The following is a 19,375-nucleotide window of genomic DNA, read 5'->3' on the forward strand; positions in this document are numbered from 1 at the left end:
TGGTCCTTTGTGACTGGCTTCTTTCACTTAGCATAGTGTTTTCAAGATTCATCCATATTGTACCATACATCAGTACTGCCTTCCTTTTTTATGGTCCAATGATATTCTATTGTATGGATATATCACATTTTATATACCCAGTTGTTCATTGATGGACATTTGGGTTGTTTCCACTTTTTGGCTATGATGAATAATGCTTCTTAAGTGCATTTGTGTACAAGTTTTTGTGTGGACATATATTTTTATTCCCCTTGACTATATACGTTGGAATGGAAATTCTGGGTCATATGGTAATTCTATATTTAACATTTTGAGGGACTGTCAGGCTGTTTTCCAAAGTGGCTGAATTTTACATTCCCACCGGCAACGTAAGAGGATTCCAGTTTCTCCACATCCTCACCAGCGTCTGTTACTGTCCATCTTTTTTATTATATCCATCCTACTGTGTATAAAGTGGCATCTCATTTTGGGTTTAATTTGTACTTTCCTAATGACTAATGATGTTGAGCATCTTTTCATGTGCTATTAGCCATTCATATATCTTCTTTGGAAAAATGTCAATTCAGATCCTTTGCCCATTTTTCAATTGGGTTATTTGTCTTTTACTATTGAGTTATAGGAGTTATTCATTTACTTTGAATACAAGTCGCTAAAGACATATATGATGTGCAAATATTTTCTTCCATTCTGTGGGTTGTCTTTTCACTATCTTGATGATGTACTTCGAAGCACAAAAGTTTTTAACTTTGAAGTACAACTTATCAATCTCCTTTTTTTTTTATAACTTGTACTTTTGATGTCATATCTAAGAAATTGTTGATTAACCTAAGGTTTTGTCTACATTTTCTAGAGTACATAAAAACCTATGTGAGCCTATGTGCTTTCTTCTCTAAAGATTCACAGAAATGTTAACAGTGATTAGCTTTGTAGGGAAGGACAAGGGGAAGCAAAGAGAATTTCATGTTTCACTTTATTCATATGTATGGTTGGAATGTTTTACCATCTATATATATCACTTCTATTTTCAGGATTATTTTTTTAATCCAAATTGAATACCAATAAATAACAATTGACTATGATTGGCATTTTGGAAGGCCTAATAAATGACAATCCTCTTTTCTGCCTGAATTCAGAACCAGTTGAGATACAGATACAGAAACCAGAGAGGTGAAAGCCATAATGGCAACCTGATTTCTGATAAAGCCATATTGGAGGGAATGACTTAGTGTAAGAGCCAAATAGATCCGCTAAAACATCCTGCCCCACCCCCACTCTGGTTTATATTTTGGAACAGTCTACCTAAGAAAAAGTTGGAGTCTAAGAGTATACACAGTTCCTGAGGATCAGTGCCTAGCACTGTTTAGGGGAAAATAGGACAGCTACAAGGGACAGGATCCTCTATGCCTGAGAACTTTTAATATATTGGCTCCATCCAATCGAAAGCTGTGAATCAATGCCTTCCACCCAACAACAAATAAGCTTATTTCACTTCCATGACTAATGATTGAGGCAAGAGGCTTAGAGCATTTAAGAAAAAACCCTTTCCATAGACTACAGAGAAGTAGAGAAATAAGCAACTCCCCCTAACAATTGCCATGAAATTTTAAACTACAGTAAATAGAAACTTCACCTAGACATTAGATATCCTTATGTCTTGCTCCTGGTGATCCTTTATAAAACTAGTGTGTACATGCAAGTGATTGGTAATTAAGTGAGAAATTGAGAACCTAAACCAGCTTGTAAACTCCAAGGCATTTGGACAGGCATCATATTTCCTGTGAAGGAAATTTTGGGAAAGGAGCTCAAGATTTCAAGATATAGGATTTGCATTCGGAAAGCAGAAAACATAGAAAGAATATTTAAATTCTAAAGCACAAGAATGGAGCTAGAGAGTAGAAGTCTTTTCAAAACAGGAAAAAAAATCAACAGAACAGTTACTGAAACTGTTAAACTACTATTGAAACAAAATCTGCATATAAGTAGACCCATGAGTTCAAACCTGTGTTGTTCAAGGGTCCACTGCAGTTACTAAAATCCAATGCAATAAATGCTAAAATAGAAATAAGCACAGAGGAGAGCCTCATCTAAGGTACCATAATCATAGCTTATTGTCATTGAGAAATTACTATCTGTGAATCCTTGTGGTAAGCAGTTTACAAACATTATTTCTATTGCCCATAAGAACCCTCATTGGTAGGTTCTATTATAATTCCCTTTGCCAGATGAAAAGATCAAGACACTGAAGGGCTAGGTAGCTAAGTTTCATAGCTAATCAACAGAGGAAGCAGAATTTGAATCGTGCTGTTTGAACCCTGCCTTTGCCCTTAAGCACTGACCATCAGCAAGTTCAACCACCCAGCCGTGGTCAAGGAGAAAGTATTAAAATATGCCACTGAATAATGTCTCTCATATGCTTTCTCATTTAACTCATGGAACATTTGTTTTCAGTTCATCCTTGCTTGAAACCATCAGGTTGAATGGATGACATTATATTTTAAGGGTCTAAACAACCAATAAAAAAAACTAAAAGCATCACATACATTTAAAGGTAAAGCTCCAAGTTTGATAGCAGCTGAGCATAGACTCATATCTTCATGGAAACAAAGCAGATATACTGTCTTTTTCATTTTGGGTCCTTAACACAGTAACTAGTACTATAGATGAGGAAGTCAACAGTGTTTGTTGCATAAGTGATTGAATGAACAAACAAACTAATGAAAGAACAAATTAAATAGCTGTTGAATACAAAAAGTAACAGTCACAGAAGAGAAGCAATGACATCTCATGATGCAAACAAAAACAAGTAGTGACTTGATTATCCCAAATGATACAAAAATTATATGAAGATCATAGTTCACAATCTTAACATTAAGCATATCATATTGTTTGAATTCTAGAATATTCCATTTCCAAGAGACATAGAAGATATCTAGTCTGACTCAATTTGGACCTAACAGGATGTCATTAGACTTTCATTTGAATACATCCAATGGTAAAAAGCTGCTTGTGACCAGCTTAAATCACTTAATATAAAAAAATCTTCCCTATCTTGACCCAATATCTGCTTTTTGGTCCTAGTTCTACTACTGGAAACCACATAGAACAATCTAATCCTTCTAGCTCATGATAACCCATCAAATATTTGAAGACATTAATCATGTTTTCTTGTTCACACTCACATATCTTTTCTGTTTTCCTAGAGTACCATTTTTTCCTATAGATTTTATGACATGCTCATGTGTGTTTCAACAGAATAATGACATGATCAATGGAAAGTAGCTGCAATTTTGGTTAGAAGCTTGAGAAGTCCTTTAACAGCACATATTTAAAAATTTAGAGAGACAAAATTATGTGCTCCTGAATGGAGACAGAGCTTTCCAGGTCTCCAAATTTCTGCATGGAAGTAATAGGTGTGAATACCACCTACCCCTCTTCTCAGAGTGAGGATTCTGCCAGGCATATAAGCGCATTTTTGCATTTTCTTGGGGAAACTTTATGTCCTCATGGCCTCTACTCAACCTGCCTATGATGGAGTCTTTGTTTATATACTCAACAGGTGCAAAGAAATAATGTAGCATGAGCCTAAGTGTTTACTGTGTTTACTAAGTGCTTACTGTGAGACTGACTTTTAAAAAGTCAAGTTTCCAGGAACATTCCCCAGCAAGCCTAGGATTCGGGCCTGGCTAAATTTCATTCCTACATACCCAGATTTTTTTCTCACATTCTGATTTTCCTCCTCCGGTCCTAAGTTTTCCAATATCCAGTTTTCCATTCCGGGAGAATAAATGGCCCCCCACATGATATGCTAAATCAATACTGTTATAGAAAAAAATCAATTAGGGCTAAGAATATAAAAACAGGACTTCGCTATTTATACGAACTGTCCTGCAGGAAGTAAAGAGCACTGAAAGAATGAACCAGCATATCCAGTTTCCTAACACATCTACATGATAGGCTTTGGTTGGTACCTGACTACAGTCTAAGACCCTCCAAGATTTGCTTTGTAGTCAGCAGGGCAGAGAGGTGACATGATATTCGGTTAAAAAAAGATGAGAGGGCTTCCCTGGTGGCGCAGTGGTTGAGAATCTGCCTGCCAATGCAGGGGACACGGGTTCGAGCCCTGGTCTGGGAAGATCCCACATGCCACGGAGCAACTGGGCCCGTGAGCCACAATTGCTGAGCCTGCGCGTCTGGAGCCTGTGCTCCGCAACAAGAGAGGCCGCGATAATGAGAGGCCCGCGCACCGCGATGAAGAGTGGTCCCCACTTGCCACAGCTGGGGGGGGGGGCCCTCGCACGGAGACGAAGACTCAACACAGTCATAAATAAATAAATAAATAAATAAAAGAACGTGAATTTCTTTAAAAAAAAAAAAGCAAACTGGGCTATTCATTTCAGTAACAGTCAAGTGGTCTTAGTTTGCATTCAATTTCCAATCAGTTTCTCAATCTATTTCATCTGATGTCTTCACATTACCCACTATAAAAAAAAAAAAAAAAAAAAGATGAGAAACCATGGCATTCAATAGGAAAGGATGCAGTGTGTACTTAAACGTTAGCACAGAACACAAAAGCTTTATGAAAGGGGTACCAATAACCTACATCGGAAGGAGGTCACAGGATTGTACAAGAGCACATTTAGGATCTATAAAGGGTCACAGTGTTTGTCCAGGACAAGAGGACATTGCAGATTTATAAAAGGGTCTCAATATCTGTCCAGGAGGATAAAATATTAATGATCTCTGTTAGCTGAGAATTTTTTCTTTCTGAAACTGACAGAGTTTTGTGGCTTGTAAATCCTGCTTCCCTCTTCAGTACAGAAGAGGCTGAGAGTCTCATTTTTTCTAAAGGGCAACACGTCCCTTTCCCTCTCCTGAGAGGAGGCTTCCTGCTGTTCATCACGACCGGAGCGGTTTTGCTCACCCTGTCTCCTGCTCCCACTCACCCTTCAGCCACTGGGGACTTTTAATGTCTTAAATGTGGGCAGAGAGTAGTTTCAAACTGTCATTACTGAACTAAAACCCCAATAAAAAAAGAAAAAAATAATTCTCTATCTGGCTCTTTACATTGAAATTATGTTAAGGAATTACTTCTCTTTTTTAAAGAGTCATTTTTTGCCACTTAATAATGAAACATAATTGCACAAATCAATGTTAATTTATGACAATGAAATAATAAAATACTGATGAAATAAAAATCCCTAGACTTCAGTAATGAGAACAGGCATTAAATCAATTCTCCACACCCGCACCAAAGCAGTCTTTCCAAAATACTAACAAGTTTGTGTTTCCTGCTTAAAATACTTTACTAACTTCCTGCCATTTATAAAACAAAGTCCAAACTCATCAGTAAGATAAAATGTTTCCTTCTTGTTGACTCTTGCTTTTTGCTCATATCCCACCACTGGATCCAATCTCTTCTTTCATACTACATCAATTCTAAACTACTTACATTCTCCAAATATAATCATTACATTCTTCAAGTATTTAAAGGAACAGCTTTATTGAGGCATTATTATGACAAATAATGAATGGCACACACTTAACTTTTCAAATTGATTATTTTTGATGTACGTTTATACCCATGAACTGATCATTAAAATCAAGTCAGTGAATGTTCCATCACTCTTGAAAGTTTCCTGGTGGTCTTTGTAATCCCTTTCTCCCATCCTTCCTTGGCCCCCACCCCTAAGCAACCACTGATTTCCTCTTTGTCACTATAGATTAGTTTGCATTTCCTACAGCAGAGTTTCTCAACCTCAGCACTATCGACATTTTGGACCAGATAATTCTTTGTTGTAGAGGGCTGTTATCTGCATTGCCGGGGGTTTATCAGCATCCTTAGTCTCTACCCATCAGATGTGTGTGTAGTACCTGTGCTCCAGTTATAACCACCAGAAATGTAACCAGACATTGCCTAATGTCTCCTAGGGGCAAAATTGGCTCTGATTGAGAACCACTGTCCTAGAGTTTTACACAAAGGAAATCACATGGTGTGTGCATACTCTTTCTTGTCTGGCTTCTTTCCCTCACATTAATTATTTTGACATTTATCCCACAGGAATCTTTTTCATCAGGCTACCTGATCAGAAGAGTCTCTGAGAGTGAATGTTTCATTGTCCAAGGAGGTAGTATACAGAGTATTAGACAATGCAGGAGTCGAAAGTCTTGGGTTCTGAGTCTAGCATTTTTACTCACTGACTGTTCTATATTAATGACATGAAAATATTTGTCTAGTTCACTTTGCAAGATTACCACGAAGGTCAAGTCTATATAACATTAAAATACTAGTATTTGCATTCATTTTGCAAAATCTATGAAAATATATAGTACATGTTTATCAAGTAATCTAAACTGTGTCATCTAATTTATATTTTTTATAGAGTCCTTGCATCTACAGAGTGTTATATGTACTGTGACACAAAAATTAGTTTGTTCCCAAAGAGCCCACAAGACACTGTGGTTAAATGAAACAGTAGAAATAGGAGAATGACAATGACAAATGACAATGACAAAAAAGTCCCTATGGTATGAGACGAAGTCTCCACAATCCTCTCTAACTCAAAAATATCACGCTTGTGAGAGGGACCATAATCTAGCTTTAGGATGTCATCATGATCTCTTTGATAATCAACATTTCCTTTCCAAGCATAATCCCTGGAAAGGCATGATATATTACCACTTAAGATGGAAAATAATATAGTAGAATTATATGGAAGATTCAGAGTCCAAGTTCTCAGGGTTTGATACAAGGCACAAGGTGTTTCTGTATATTTCAAACAAACCAAAGCCGTACAGAGATGATGAACATACACTTCATCCATCTATCATTGGGGGAAAAGTCTGCTGTTCAAACTAAGGCCCTAGCAAGTGCCCATCAGTGTGAATGGGTTTTCTGGATCCTAGAGAGCCACCTCCAAGAAATGCTCAGTTGTGAGAGTACTGACTTTTGCCTGCCCCCTTTCATCGGTCAGGACTGGAACAGTTAGACAACTGGGTAGAATGCTTAATGAGAATAGGTGGTAAACCTCAACAAAATTCATACAATTCTCTTGTGTTTGGTCCAGCCCATTTGTGGTAGCCAGACTCTAAGATGGCCCCCAATCATCCCACCTCTATGTACTGACGTCCTTATACAGTCTTCTTTCATATTATACCAGCGTTAATCTGTATGAACAATAAAATACAGCAGAAATTTGGCATGTCATTTCCAATATTGATTATAACAGTCACTTCTGTTTATATCTTGATCTCTCTCTTTATTTCTCTCTCTCTCTCTCTGACAGGCACTCTGGTGTAAGCCAGCTGCCACATAATGTCCAGCCCTATGGAGAACCCCACGTGGTAAGAAAATGAGACAGCTGACCAACAGCCAGCAAGAAACTGAGGCCTGCCAACAGCCATGTGAGCGAGGATACTCCAGCCCGTCAAGCCTTCAGATGACAACTTATCGGCAACCTCATGAAAGATCCTGAGCCACAACCACTCAGCTAAGCCACTTCTGAATTTCTAACCCTCAGAAATTGAGTGAGATAATAATAATAAACGTCTGTTGTTTTAAGCTGCTAAATTGTGGGGTAATTTGTTATACAGCAATAGGGTAACTAATACACCTACCTACTCCTGAAACGTGGGAGTTAGACATTGCCTACATTTCGTATATACGTGGTCTTAGGATATCCACACCCCAACATGAGAACTACTTCTGGGATGGCATCCCAGAACCTAAAGATGATCCAATATGCTCTTTGGATGATAGAAGAAAAGGAAGAAGGATGTGGGGTGGGCAAAAGTGCAGCTGTAACTCGATCTGGACTCTCTGGGTCTGTATAAAGATGCTGCAGGGGGTTTCCGCGATGGCGCCGTCGGCCACGTTCGATCCCTTCAGATATTTACCTGCTAAGCTCCTGGTGGTCCCGAGTGACCCCTGCTGTGAGCAGTGGCCTCCCTTTCTAGACTGTCCCGATCAACCTGAGAGGGACTAGAGTCTATATCCAAGGGATGTCATGGAGGATATCTCTCTTGGTGTTGCAAGGAACATCATAATTAACATGGTGATGAAGAAAGGAAAAAAGAAGAGATAAGACAAAGGGCAAATGGTAAAGTGAAAACGCCAGATGCGATGCTCCCATCTCCATGGAATTCTTTAGAACCCACAAGCAGTGACCTCTGTCTCCTTTCTCATTGGCCAGGACTGTGGGCTCATGGGCACTCACAGCTGCAAGGAAAGCTGGGAGATGAATCCTTATGAACTGTCCACACTGCTAATTTGAACACAGTTGTAGTTTTTTTACTTGAAAGAAGGAGGGGAGGAATGGATATTGGGACAGCAACTTCTTGTGTCTCACACATTAGGCCATGTAGCAAGTCTCTAATAATTTTCTGTTTCAATCTATGTCTTATAGGATCTGTATCACGAAGACCATGCATTCTGTGCATAATGCAATTAATTTAGAAATCTATAACTAAAAGATAACTAAAATTTGTACAGAGTCTGCACATTAAAATATATATTTCTAAATAACCTATAGTTTGGTCCAAGACATCTTGATGAGAAATGGACAATATTTAGTACTTAATTACAATAAAAACATTATATATCAAAAAAAAAAAAAAAAGATGCTGCATAAGGGAAGGACATCCCTCTGATCCAGAACAAATACCTGAAGCTGGCTGAGAAGCACAACATGTAGACTTTAACAGAGGTCTTTCTTACATATTTGCTCCAAGCAAACAGACTGAGGGCTGGAACGCGATTCATGAGTTAAGTAGAGGCTTATTACCAAATAATTCACTTAAAATCTGTACCATTAGACCCACAGCTTTGGATAGAAATAAGACATTGTCTCCAGAAGACTCCAGTTAAAATGCACATGCCACATGGGAGAGGAGCAAGAACACTGTTCCATTAATATTATGGCAGAAGTAGGGTGGGGTTGTTAATACGGTTAACTTCCTTTTTTTTTTTTTCTTTTTTCTTTTCTTTTTTTATTTTTGCAAAAGGCACAAAGAGAAAAGAAAAAAACTAGAATAAAGACCAAGGTGGTTTTAACTGAAGTGCTGCTATCAGGGGCAGTTGATTTAAAAATGAACAAGCGGAGCTTCCCTGGTGGCGCAGTGGTTAAGAATCTGCCTGCCAATGCAGGGGACACGGGTTCGAGCCCTGGTCTGGGAAGATCCCACATGCCGCGGAGCAACTGGGCCTGTGAGCCACAACTACTGAGCCTGCGCGTCTGGAGCCTGTGCTCTGCAACAAGAGAGGCCGCGATAGTGAGAGGCCCGCGCACCACGATGAAGAGTGGCCCTCGCTCGCCACAACCGGAGAAAGCCCTCACACAGAAAGGAAGACCCAACACAGCCAAAAATAAATATAAATAAATAAATAAATGTTTAAAAAAAATGAACACGCAACGATAACAAAAACAAAACCACGAAAGTGGCTCACAGCCTTAGCTGCAGATGGGAATCATGTAGGGGACTTTTAAAAATCCTGTTGCCCAGAACACACCCTAGATCTATTACCTCAATGTCGTTAAGCATAAGAAGCAAGAACCATGTTATTTTTTTTTTGAATTTTTGAATTTTATTTATTTTTTTATACAGCAGGTTCTTATTAGTTATCCATTTTATACATATTAATGTATATACGTCAATCCCGATCTCCCAATTCATCCCACCACCACCACTCCCCCCCGCCACTTTCCCCCCTTGGTGTCCATATGTTTGTTCTCTACATTTGTGTCTCTATTTCTGCCCTGCAAACCGGTTCATCTGTACCATTTTTCTAGAGAACCATCTTATTTTTAAAAGCTCACTGGGTGATTCCTATAGGTAGCCAAGTTTGAGAAACACTGAGCTGTGAGATATGAGACATCCAAGAAAAACAAAGAAGGAGCAAAGAGGCAAAGAAAAACAAATCACTGAATTCAACAAATTTGTCCTGTCCCTTTCATGGGGATAACCTAAGTGCTCTAACTGCTGCTGTTTTCTTGACAACATAAACTCATCAAGCTATCTCAGTATTGCAGTCCTCATTTTTCACAACACCAAGCATGCTGTTGACATTCTATAAATGCTAAATAATAACAATGGTTTGCTGTCAGGTTTTCTTTTTTTTTAATAGTTGTCATTACTGTATAGCTGGGTATCAGGGGAGAGGTTTTGTTCAGCAAGTTCCAATTATTTGAACACCACAGTGCTAGTCAAATCAGAGTTTACCATAGACCCCAGGGCAGTGAAGGTACAAGTGGAATGTCAACAGAAGCGGTTCCTGGAGTGTCACCTTATTTTTCCCACAACTGCATGGCTCCATTGGCTTTCCAGAAAATCTGGGTCTCTCTCCCCTCCCATCTTGCAGGCACCCTCTATCCCTCCCCAATGCTAACACGTGCTGTGACCTGAATGAATAACCCAGCAGACTGTCTCCCAAAGAAATCGCCCTCTGGCTCTTCTCCCTCCTAACAAGAATTTTCTAAGTTCACCTGCTCTGAACATTTTGGGTAGTTGTTGTAAAAGGAACACTCTGAAGTATGCAAGGTCTGGGGAACCCTCCAGGTGTTGATAAGGAAAAAACAATTAAGGATCAAAGCCTTAAGGAAATTACATTTCCAGTGTCCTACCAAATGACCTTTAATTGGGAATAGTTTAGAATTATTCCCCATCTAGGCTCTCATGTGTCTATCTAGAATCTTTACATTACAAAATCCAACCTTCTGCTTTGTTTTAATAACGTCTTTAGGCTTCCACTGCGAATTTCTTCAATACACAAAGATATTAATTGGCGAACAAGAAACGTATTTGAAGGACTTCATGCCCTACAATTATTTTGGGGGAGACTTGGATTTTTCGTTAACATATGAAAAAATAGGTGTGCCTCATCTTCTCAGGGATAACTTGCTGTAGCCATAATTCTATCTGCACGAGGCTATTGTGTGTTTTAGAATTGCAAAAAAGAGTTTCCTCTGTCAGAGGCAGCATCCCAAGACAACATAATGAGAAAATAAAGCAAGAAACATGCAGTTCTCTTGTGACTGCAAACAGCTAATTTAATGAATTACACAGTAGACAAAAAATGAAAATGAAAACAAGATTGACTCGATTTATGTGAAACCCCCTCTCTTTTTTTTGCACGCACACACAAAAGGCTCAGAGTTTCAAATTTGTTTCTTTCTAATCCAGAGACCAAAGAAGTGGAAGCATGTAATTTTTTTCTTAGTAAAAAAGACTTTTACCATAGTAATACCAGGTATTATGACACAGAGTCCATTGAGAAGAGACAGAGGTGTATTACAAAGTAGTGTTCACGTTTTGTGGAAATTTGTGCACCTAAATTTCCTTATTAGAATAATTTGAACTGGGGATATGCAATTATTATGCAGCAATAAAAGGCTATTGTACTTAAGGCTTACTTGTTCATTACTTGGTTTGGGGAACATTTTTGTTGCTGCTTTGTACAATCATATGATGGAATCTGTGGCACATGAAAGCACAATGACATACATGCAAGGCTTTTGATTATAGCACTGTTTGTAGCCAAAAATAAATGGGGAAAAACTAAATATCTATCAACCAGGAAATATTTTAAATAAACTATGACATATCTGTTTAATGAAAGCTAGGTAAGTGTTAAAATAATGAAGTGATTTATGAAATTCTCCTTAACAGATCTAATTACATGAAGTGAAAAAGGTGCAGTTTACTGTATATAATACACAATCATTTGTGGGACAAAAGAGGGATTAGATATTTATATATAACTTGTCTATGCATAAGTTGGTAATAAAAAATAATAATCATGCAGAAAAGAATCGAGAGAGAATAAGAATTAGGGGCAGAAAGAAGAATTTTTACCTTTTCTGTGTTGGATGTTGTCTGTACTTTTCTCTAAAAGACTTTAACATAGATAGTGTGGTATACATGTGCACATTCAATATTTTAAACTTATCCCTGTACCCTGGGGGGTTAGTTAATATTTGAAGTGCCTTAATCAGGAATACACACTTAAATAATTATTAATAGTAACTATTATTATTAATAACTTGTATTTAAAATTATTTAATCAAAAGCCCGCATTCCACAAATAGGCTAATATATCACATCATCAATCTTGCTTTCTGATTAATAGCAAAGGTCATGCTAGTTAAAAAAAATAGATTTTATTGATTTATTTATGTATTTAAGAAATATTTATTGAGCAACTACATGATAAAAGGCATTTTCAGCACTTGGTCCAAATCAGTGAACAACAACAACAATTAAAAAAAGAGAGATTTATATTCTTGTAGGGATCTAATATATTTTTTGAAAAATTTTTTTCTTGGTAAGATTAGTGGATTTGACTTCTGCTTCCAGCCATGATGGATTAAATAGTACCTGACTTGCCCTGCCCCCAGCACAATCTGAAAACTAAACAATACAAATAAGTGTTTACATACACTGAAAAACAGGGAGCCCAGGACAGTGAACCCTAAGGGAAGGTAAACAAATAAAGTGAACCCTACATGTTTCCCTTGCTTTCTGCCTGGAGTCACATTCCAGCCAGTAGCACAGAAATTGGGGACCCCTAACAAACCACAGTGGTCTTGCTGACTAGAAAAGACAAAGATCAGAGTCATGGAGGCAGCTGAAATTTGCAGGGCAGAGCACTGGAGACAAAGTTTCTACACAGAGAAAGAACTCAAAGAAACCTGCTTAGGCAACCTCTTGAGTCAGAAAAACTATAAATTGTAAGCTGAATAACTTTCACTGCACACACAGGGCTGGAATACATCCAAGTTCCAGTGAGCCAAAGTGGAGACATCACTGAAGCACCTACACATTCAGTAGAGACCCCAGAAGGGCCATGCTTTTAGTAATGGGGCTAAACCAGTCCTATAGTAGGGGCTACACAAGACTCACTCAAACAAACTTAAGAACAAGCCTCAAAAGTATCACACTATCTCAACTGCCTGCCAAACAAAATTCAACATTCTTTCTTAAAAAGACAACAAAATCTTGATTCTCAATAATTTAACATGATAATATCTGACATCCAATTAAAAATTATTATACATGCAAACAAGCAGAAAAATGTGATCCATAACCAAGAAAAAACATCAACCAAAAGGAAAAGTCACAGAATGTCAGAAATAATGAAACTAGTACACAAAAACTTTAAAACACCTACTATAGGGCTTCCCTGGTGGCGCAGTGGTTGAGAATCTGCCTGCCAATGCAGGGGACACAGGTTCGAGCCCTGGTCTGGGAAGATCCCACATGCCACGGAGCAACTAGGCCCGTGAGCCACAATTACTGAGCCTGCGCGTCTGGAGCCCATGCTCTGCAACAAGAGACGCCGCGATAATGAGAGGCCCGCGCACCGTGATGAAGAGTGGCCCCACTTGCCGCAACTAGAGAAAGCCCTTGCACAGAAATGAAGACCCAACACAGCCATAAATAAATAAATAAATAAATAAATAATTTAAAAAAAAAAAAACAGCTACTATAAATATGTTCTTGGATTTAAAGGAAAACACAAGCAAAATGGAGAAAGAAATGGAACATGTAAAAAAGAAGTAATAAGAACTTCCAGAAATGAAAAGTATGAAATGAAAATTCACCGTATGTGCTTAATATCAGGTAAGACACATATAATGACTTGAAGTTATGGCAAAAGAAACCATCCAAACTGAATCACAGAAAGAAAAAAAAAAAAAAAACCTAAAAATTAGCAAACAGTTACTTATGGGACAGTACCAAGACTTTAAATATACGTGAAATTTAAATATTGAAATTGAGGAATCAGCAGGGGGCAAAGGAAGAGAAATTAAAGAACTAATGTCCAAACTTTTAAAAAATTTATTGAAAAACAAAAACCTACAGAAATCCAATATACTCAACAAACCCCAAGCAGGCACATCATAATCAAATTGCTGAAATCCAGTGATAAGAAGGCAGTCTTAAAAGTGACCAGAGAAAAACGACACATCACTTTAAGGAAAATATTCCAAAAGACAATAGAATGACATCTTTAAAGTAATGGAAAAGAAACTATCAACCTCAAGTTCTATGTCCAGTGAAATTATACTTTAAAAATGAAGGGAAAATAAAGGCTTTTATCAGACAACAAAAAAAGGGAGAGAATTATCACTAGCAGACCTGTGTGCAAGAAACACTAAAAGAAGTTCTTCAAATTGAAATAAAAGGATATCTCATGGAAATGCAAATGTACATCATGGAATGAAGAAAGCTAGACACAATTAATGTGTAGATAATATATGACTTGTATTTTCCAAATTTCTGACTTATTAAAAATAATAATATATTGTGGAATTTATAACACATGAAAAAATATAATGAAACAATGATAGTAAAAGGGACAGGAGAGAGAAATGGACATAACTCTGTTTAAGACTCTTACATATGAAGTACTATAATAGTATTTTAAGTTAGACTCTGATAAGTTAAAAATAGGTATTATAAATTCTATAATAGGGAGATTGGTTCAAGATGGAAGAGTAGAAAGACATGCTCTCACTCCCTCTTGCGAGAGCACTGGAATCACAACTAGCTGCTGGACAATCATCGACAGGAAGACACTGGAACTCACCAAAAAAGATACCTCACATCCAAAGACAAAGGAGAAGCCACAATGAGACGGTAGGAGGGGCACAATCACAGTAAAATCAAATCCTGTAACTGCTGGGTGGGTGACTCACAAACTGGAGAACACTTACACCGCAGAAGTCCACTCACTGGAGTGAAGGTTCTGAGCCCCACGTCAGGCTTCCCAACCTGTGGGTCTGGCAACGGGAGGAGGAATTCCTAGAGAATCAGACTTTGAAGGCTAGTGGGATTTGATTGCAGAACTTCAACAGGACTCGGGGAAACAGAGACTCCACACTTGGAGGGCACACACAGAGTAGTGTGTGCATCGGGACCCAGGGGAAGGAGCAGTGAACCCACAGGAGACTGAACCAGACCTACCAGCTAGTGTTGGAAGGTCTCCTGCAGAGGCAGGGGGTGGCTGTGTCTCACCATGAGGACAAGGACACTGGCAGCAGGAGTTCTGGGAAGTACTCCTTGGCGTGAGCCCTCCCAGAGTCCGCCATTAGCTCCACCAAAGAGCCCAGGTAGGCTCCAGTGTTGGGTTGCCTCAGGCCAAACAACCAACAAGGAGGGAACCCAGCCCCACCCATCAGCAGACAAGCAGATTAAAGTTTTACTGAGCTCTGCCCACCAGAGCAACACCCAGCTCTACCCACCTCCAGTTCCTCCCATCAGGAAACTTGCACAAGCCTCTTAGATAGCCTCATCCACCAGAGGGCAGACAGCAGAAGCAAGAAGAACTACAATCCTGCAGCTTGTGGAACAAAAACCACATTCACAGAAAGATAGACAAGATGAAAAGGCAGAGGGCTATGTACCAGATGAAGAAACAAGATAAAATCCCAGAAAAACAACTAAATGAAGTGGAGACAGGCAACCTTCCAGAAAAAGAATTCAGAATAATGATAGTGAAGATGATCCAGGACCTCGGAAAAGGAATGGAGGCAAAGATTGAGAAGATGCAAGAAATGATTAACAAAGACCTAGAAGAATTAAAGAACAAACAAACAGAGATGACCAATACAATAACTGAAATGAAAACTACACTAGAGGACAGGTTTTTTTAAGAGCGATTGGTGGGACTTCCCTGGAGGTCCAGTGGTTAAAACTCTGCGCTTCCACTGCAGGGGGCTGGGTTCAATCCCTGGCTGAGGAACTAAGATCCCACATGCCGTTCAGGTGTAGCCAAAAAAAATAAATAAATAAGAGAGAGAGAGAGAAATTGGTGAAAAATGGCTTCAAATATGAAGAAAAATAAAGCAGAATTCCTACCTTACAACTTAGAGAGGAACTCCACATGAATTCAAGATATAAGTATAAAAAAACTAGGAAGCTAATGAAAGAAAATGTTGGGGAATAGCTGTGATACAGTGGTGAGGAAAGGCTAAAACCCCACATAACAAAAGGTTAGAAAATGTGATGAATTTAAGTATATCAAAATGAAGAATTTCTGCTCAATGCAGGGCAGATTATAAACTTGAAAAACATAATTGCAATATTTAAAGTTGACAAGAAAAAAACATACAAAAAAAAAAAATACACTACAAGGAATCAATAGCAGAACAACTGAGGCAGAAGAATGGATAAGTGACCTGGAAGACAGAATGGTGGAATTCAATGCTGTGGAACAAAATAGTCAAAAAAGAATGAAAAGAATGAAGATAGCCTAAGAGACCTTTGGGACAACATTAAACGCAACAACATTCGCATCATAGGGGTCCCAGAAGGAGAAGAGAGAGAAAGCCCCCGAGAAAATATTTGAAGAGATTATAGTCAAAAATTGCCCTAACATGGGAAAGGAAATAGCCACCGAAGTCCAGGAAGCACAGAGAGTACCATACAGGATAAACACAAGGAGAAACATGCCGAGACACACAGTAATCAAGTTGGCAAAAATTAAAGACCCAGAAAAATTACAGAAAGCAGCAAGGGAAAACGACAAACAACATTGAAGGGAATCCCCATAAGGTTAACAGCTGATTTCTCAGCAGAAACTCTACAAGCCAGGAGGGAGTGGCCTGACATATTTAAAGTGATGAAGGGGAAGAACCTAAAACCAAGATTACTCTACTCAGCAAGGATCTCATTCAGATTCGATGGAGAAATCAAAAGCTTTACAGACAAACAAAAGCTAAGAGAATTCAGCACCACCAAACCAGCTCTACAACAAATGCTAAAGGAACTTCTCTAAGTGGGAAACACAAGAAAAGAAAAGGACCTACAAAAACAAACCCAAAACAATTAAGAAAATGGTAATAGGAACATTCATATCGATAATTACCTTAAACATGAATGGATTAAATGCTCCAACCAAAAGACACAGGCACGCTGAATGGATACAAAAACAAGACCCATATATATGCTGTCTACAAGAGACCCACTTCAGACCTAGGGACACATACAGACTGAAAGTGAGGGGATGGAAAAAGATATTCCATGCAAATGGAAATCAAAAGAAAGCTGGAGTAGCAATACACATATCAGATAAAACAGACTTTAAAATAAAGAATGTTACAAGAGGCAAGGAAGGACACTACGTAATGATCAAGGGATCAATCCAAGAAGAAGATATAACAATTATGAATATATATGCACCCAACATAGGAGCACCTCAATACATAAGGCAACTGCTAACAGCTACAAAATAGGAAATTGATAGTAACACAATAATAGTGGGGGATTTTAACACCTCGCTTACACCAATGGACAGATCATCCAAACAGAAAATTACCAAGGAAACACAAGCTTTAAATGAAACAACAGACCAGATAGATTTAATTGATATTTATAGGACATTCCATCCAAAAACAGCAGATTACACTTTCTTCTCAAGTGCACACAGAACATTCTCCAGGATAGATCACATCTTGGGTCACAAATCAAGCCTCAGTAAATTTAAGAAAATTGAAATCATATCAAGCATCTTTTCTGACCATAATGCTATGAGATTAGAAATCAATTACAGCAAAAAAAACGTAAAAAAACACAAACACATGGAGGCTAAACAATACATTACTAAATAACCAAGAGATAACTGAAGAAATCAAAGGGGAAATCAAAAAATACCTAGAGACAGATGACAATGAAAACACGACAATCCAAAACCTATGGGATGCAGCAAAAGCAGTTCTAAGAGGGAAGTTTATAGCAATACAATCCTACCTCAAGAAACAACAAACATCTCAAATAAACAATCTAACCTTACACCTAAAGGAACTAGAGAAAGAAGAACAAACAAAACCCAAAGTTAGCAGAAGGAAAGAAATCATAAAGATCAGAGCAGAAATAAATGAAATAGAAACAAAGAAAACAATAGCAAAGATCAACAAAACTAAAAGCTGGTCCTCTGAGAAGATAAACAAAATTGATAAACCATTAGCCAGACTCATCAAGAAAAAGAGGGAGAGGACTCAAATCAATAAAATTAGAAATGAAAAAGGAGAAGTTACAACAGATACTGCAGAAATACAAAGCATCCTAAGAGACTACTACAAGCAACTCTGTGCCTATAAAATGGACAACCTGGAAGAAATGGACAAATTCTTACAAAGGTTATAACCTTCCAAGACTGAACCAAGAAGAAGTAGAAAATATGAACAGACAAATCACAAGTAATGAAATTGAAACTGTGATTAAAAATCTTCCAACAAACAAAAGTCCAGGACCAGATGGCTTCACAGCTGAATTCTATCAAACATTTAGAGAAGAGCTAACACTCATCCTTCTCAAACTCTTCCAAAACATTGCAGAGGGAGGAACACTCCCAAACTCATTCTATGAGGCCACCATCACCCTGATACCAAAACCAGACAAAGATACTACAAAAAAAGAAAATTGCAGACCAATATCACTGATGAATAGAGATGCAAAAATCCTCAGCAAAATATGAGCAAACAGAATCCAACAACACATTAAAAGGATCATACACCATGATCAAGTGGGATTTATCCCAGGGATGCAAGGATTCTTCAATATACGCAAATCAATCAATGTGATACAGCATATTAACAAATTGAAGAATAAAAACCATATGATCATCTCAATAGATGCAGAGAAAGCTTTTGACAAAATTCAACACCCATTTATGATAAAAACTCTCCAGAAAGTGGGTATAGAGGGAACCTACCTCAATATAATAAAGGCCATATATGACAAACCCACAGCCAACATCATTCTCAATGGTGAAAAACTGAAAGCATTTCCTCTAAGATCACGAACAAGACAAGGATGGTGTGATGAATTGGGAGATTGGGATTGACATATATACACTAGTATGTATAAAGTGGATAACTAATAAGAACATGCTGTATTAAAAAAATAAATAAAATATTCAACAATTCAAAAATAAATAAGTAAATACATTTTATAATAGCCATTAAAAATTCAGCAGACATAAATCTAAAAAGCGAAATACTATTAATTTAAATAATTTATAATTTATATACTTACATAACATAAATTTACGTATGAAGAAATGTCCAAAGAGTCAGGCAGGATATTATATTATTTGTCTGAATTTTTTACTGTTTGTGATATCTGTCAGCTCCACAAAAACTGAATAATTTTTTGTGCGATTTATTTTCTCTTTCTAAATATATACTTATTTTTACCTGTAGTTTTGAATTTGGAGTTTTGTACTATTTTTTTCTTAAAAAGTGCTCTAAGGGACTTCCCTGGTGAGGCAGTGGTTAAGAATCCACCTGCCAATGCAGGGAACACAGGTCCGAGCCCTGGTCCAGGAGGATCCCACATGCTGCGGAGCAACTAAGCCTGTGCACCACAACTGCTGAGC

General features: G+C 37.9%; 1 long non-coding RNA gene across 1 annotated transcript; it reads right to left on the bottom strand.

Annotated features, from left to right (window-relative positions):
- Window positions 1-8,954: 8,954 nt before the first annotated feature.
- On the bottom strand, window positions 8,955-18,103 carry LOC309663513. Its single transcript, XR_014265333.1, has 2 exons — window positions 9,416-18,103; window positions 8,955-9,103 (listed from the first exon to the last, which is right to left on the bottom strand). It is a non-coding gene; the product is annotated as an uncharacterized lncRNA (long non-coding RNA).
- Between the last annotated feature and the right edge of the window lie 1,272 nt (window positions 18,104-19,375).

Source organism: Balaenoptera physalus (assembly GCF_965194825.1).
Source record: "Balaenoptera physalus genome assembly, chromosome: 6".
Lineage (NCBI taxonomy): Eukaryota > Metazoa > Chordata > Mammalia > Artiodactyla > Balaenopteridae > Balaenoptera > Balaenoptera physalus.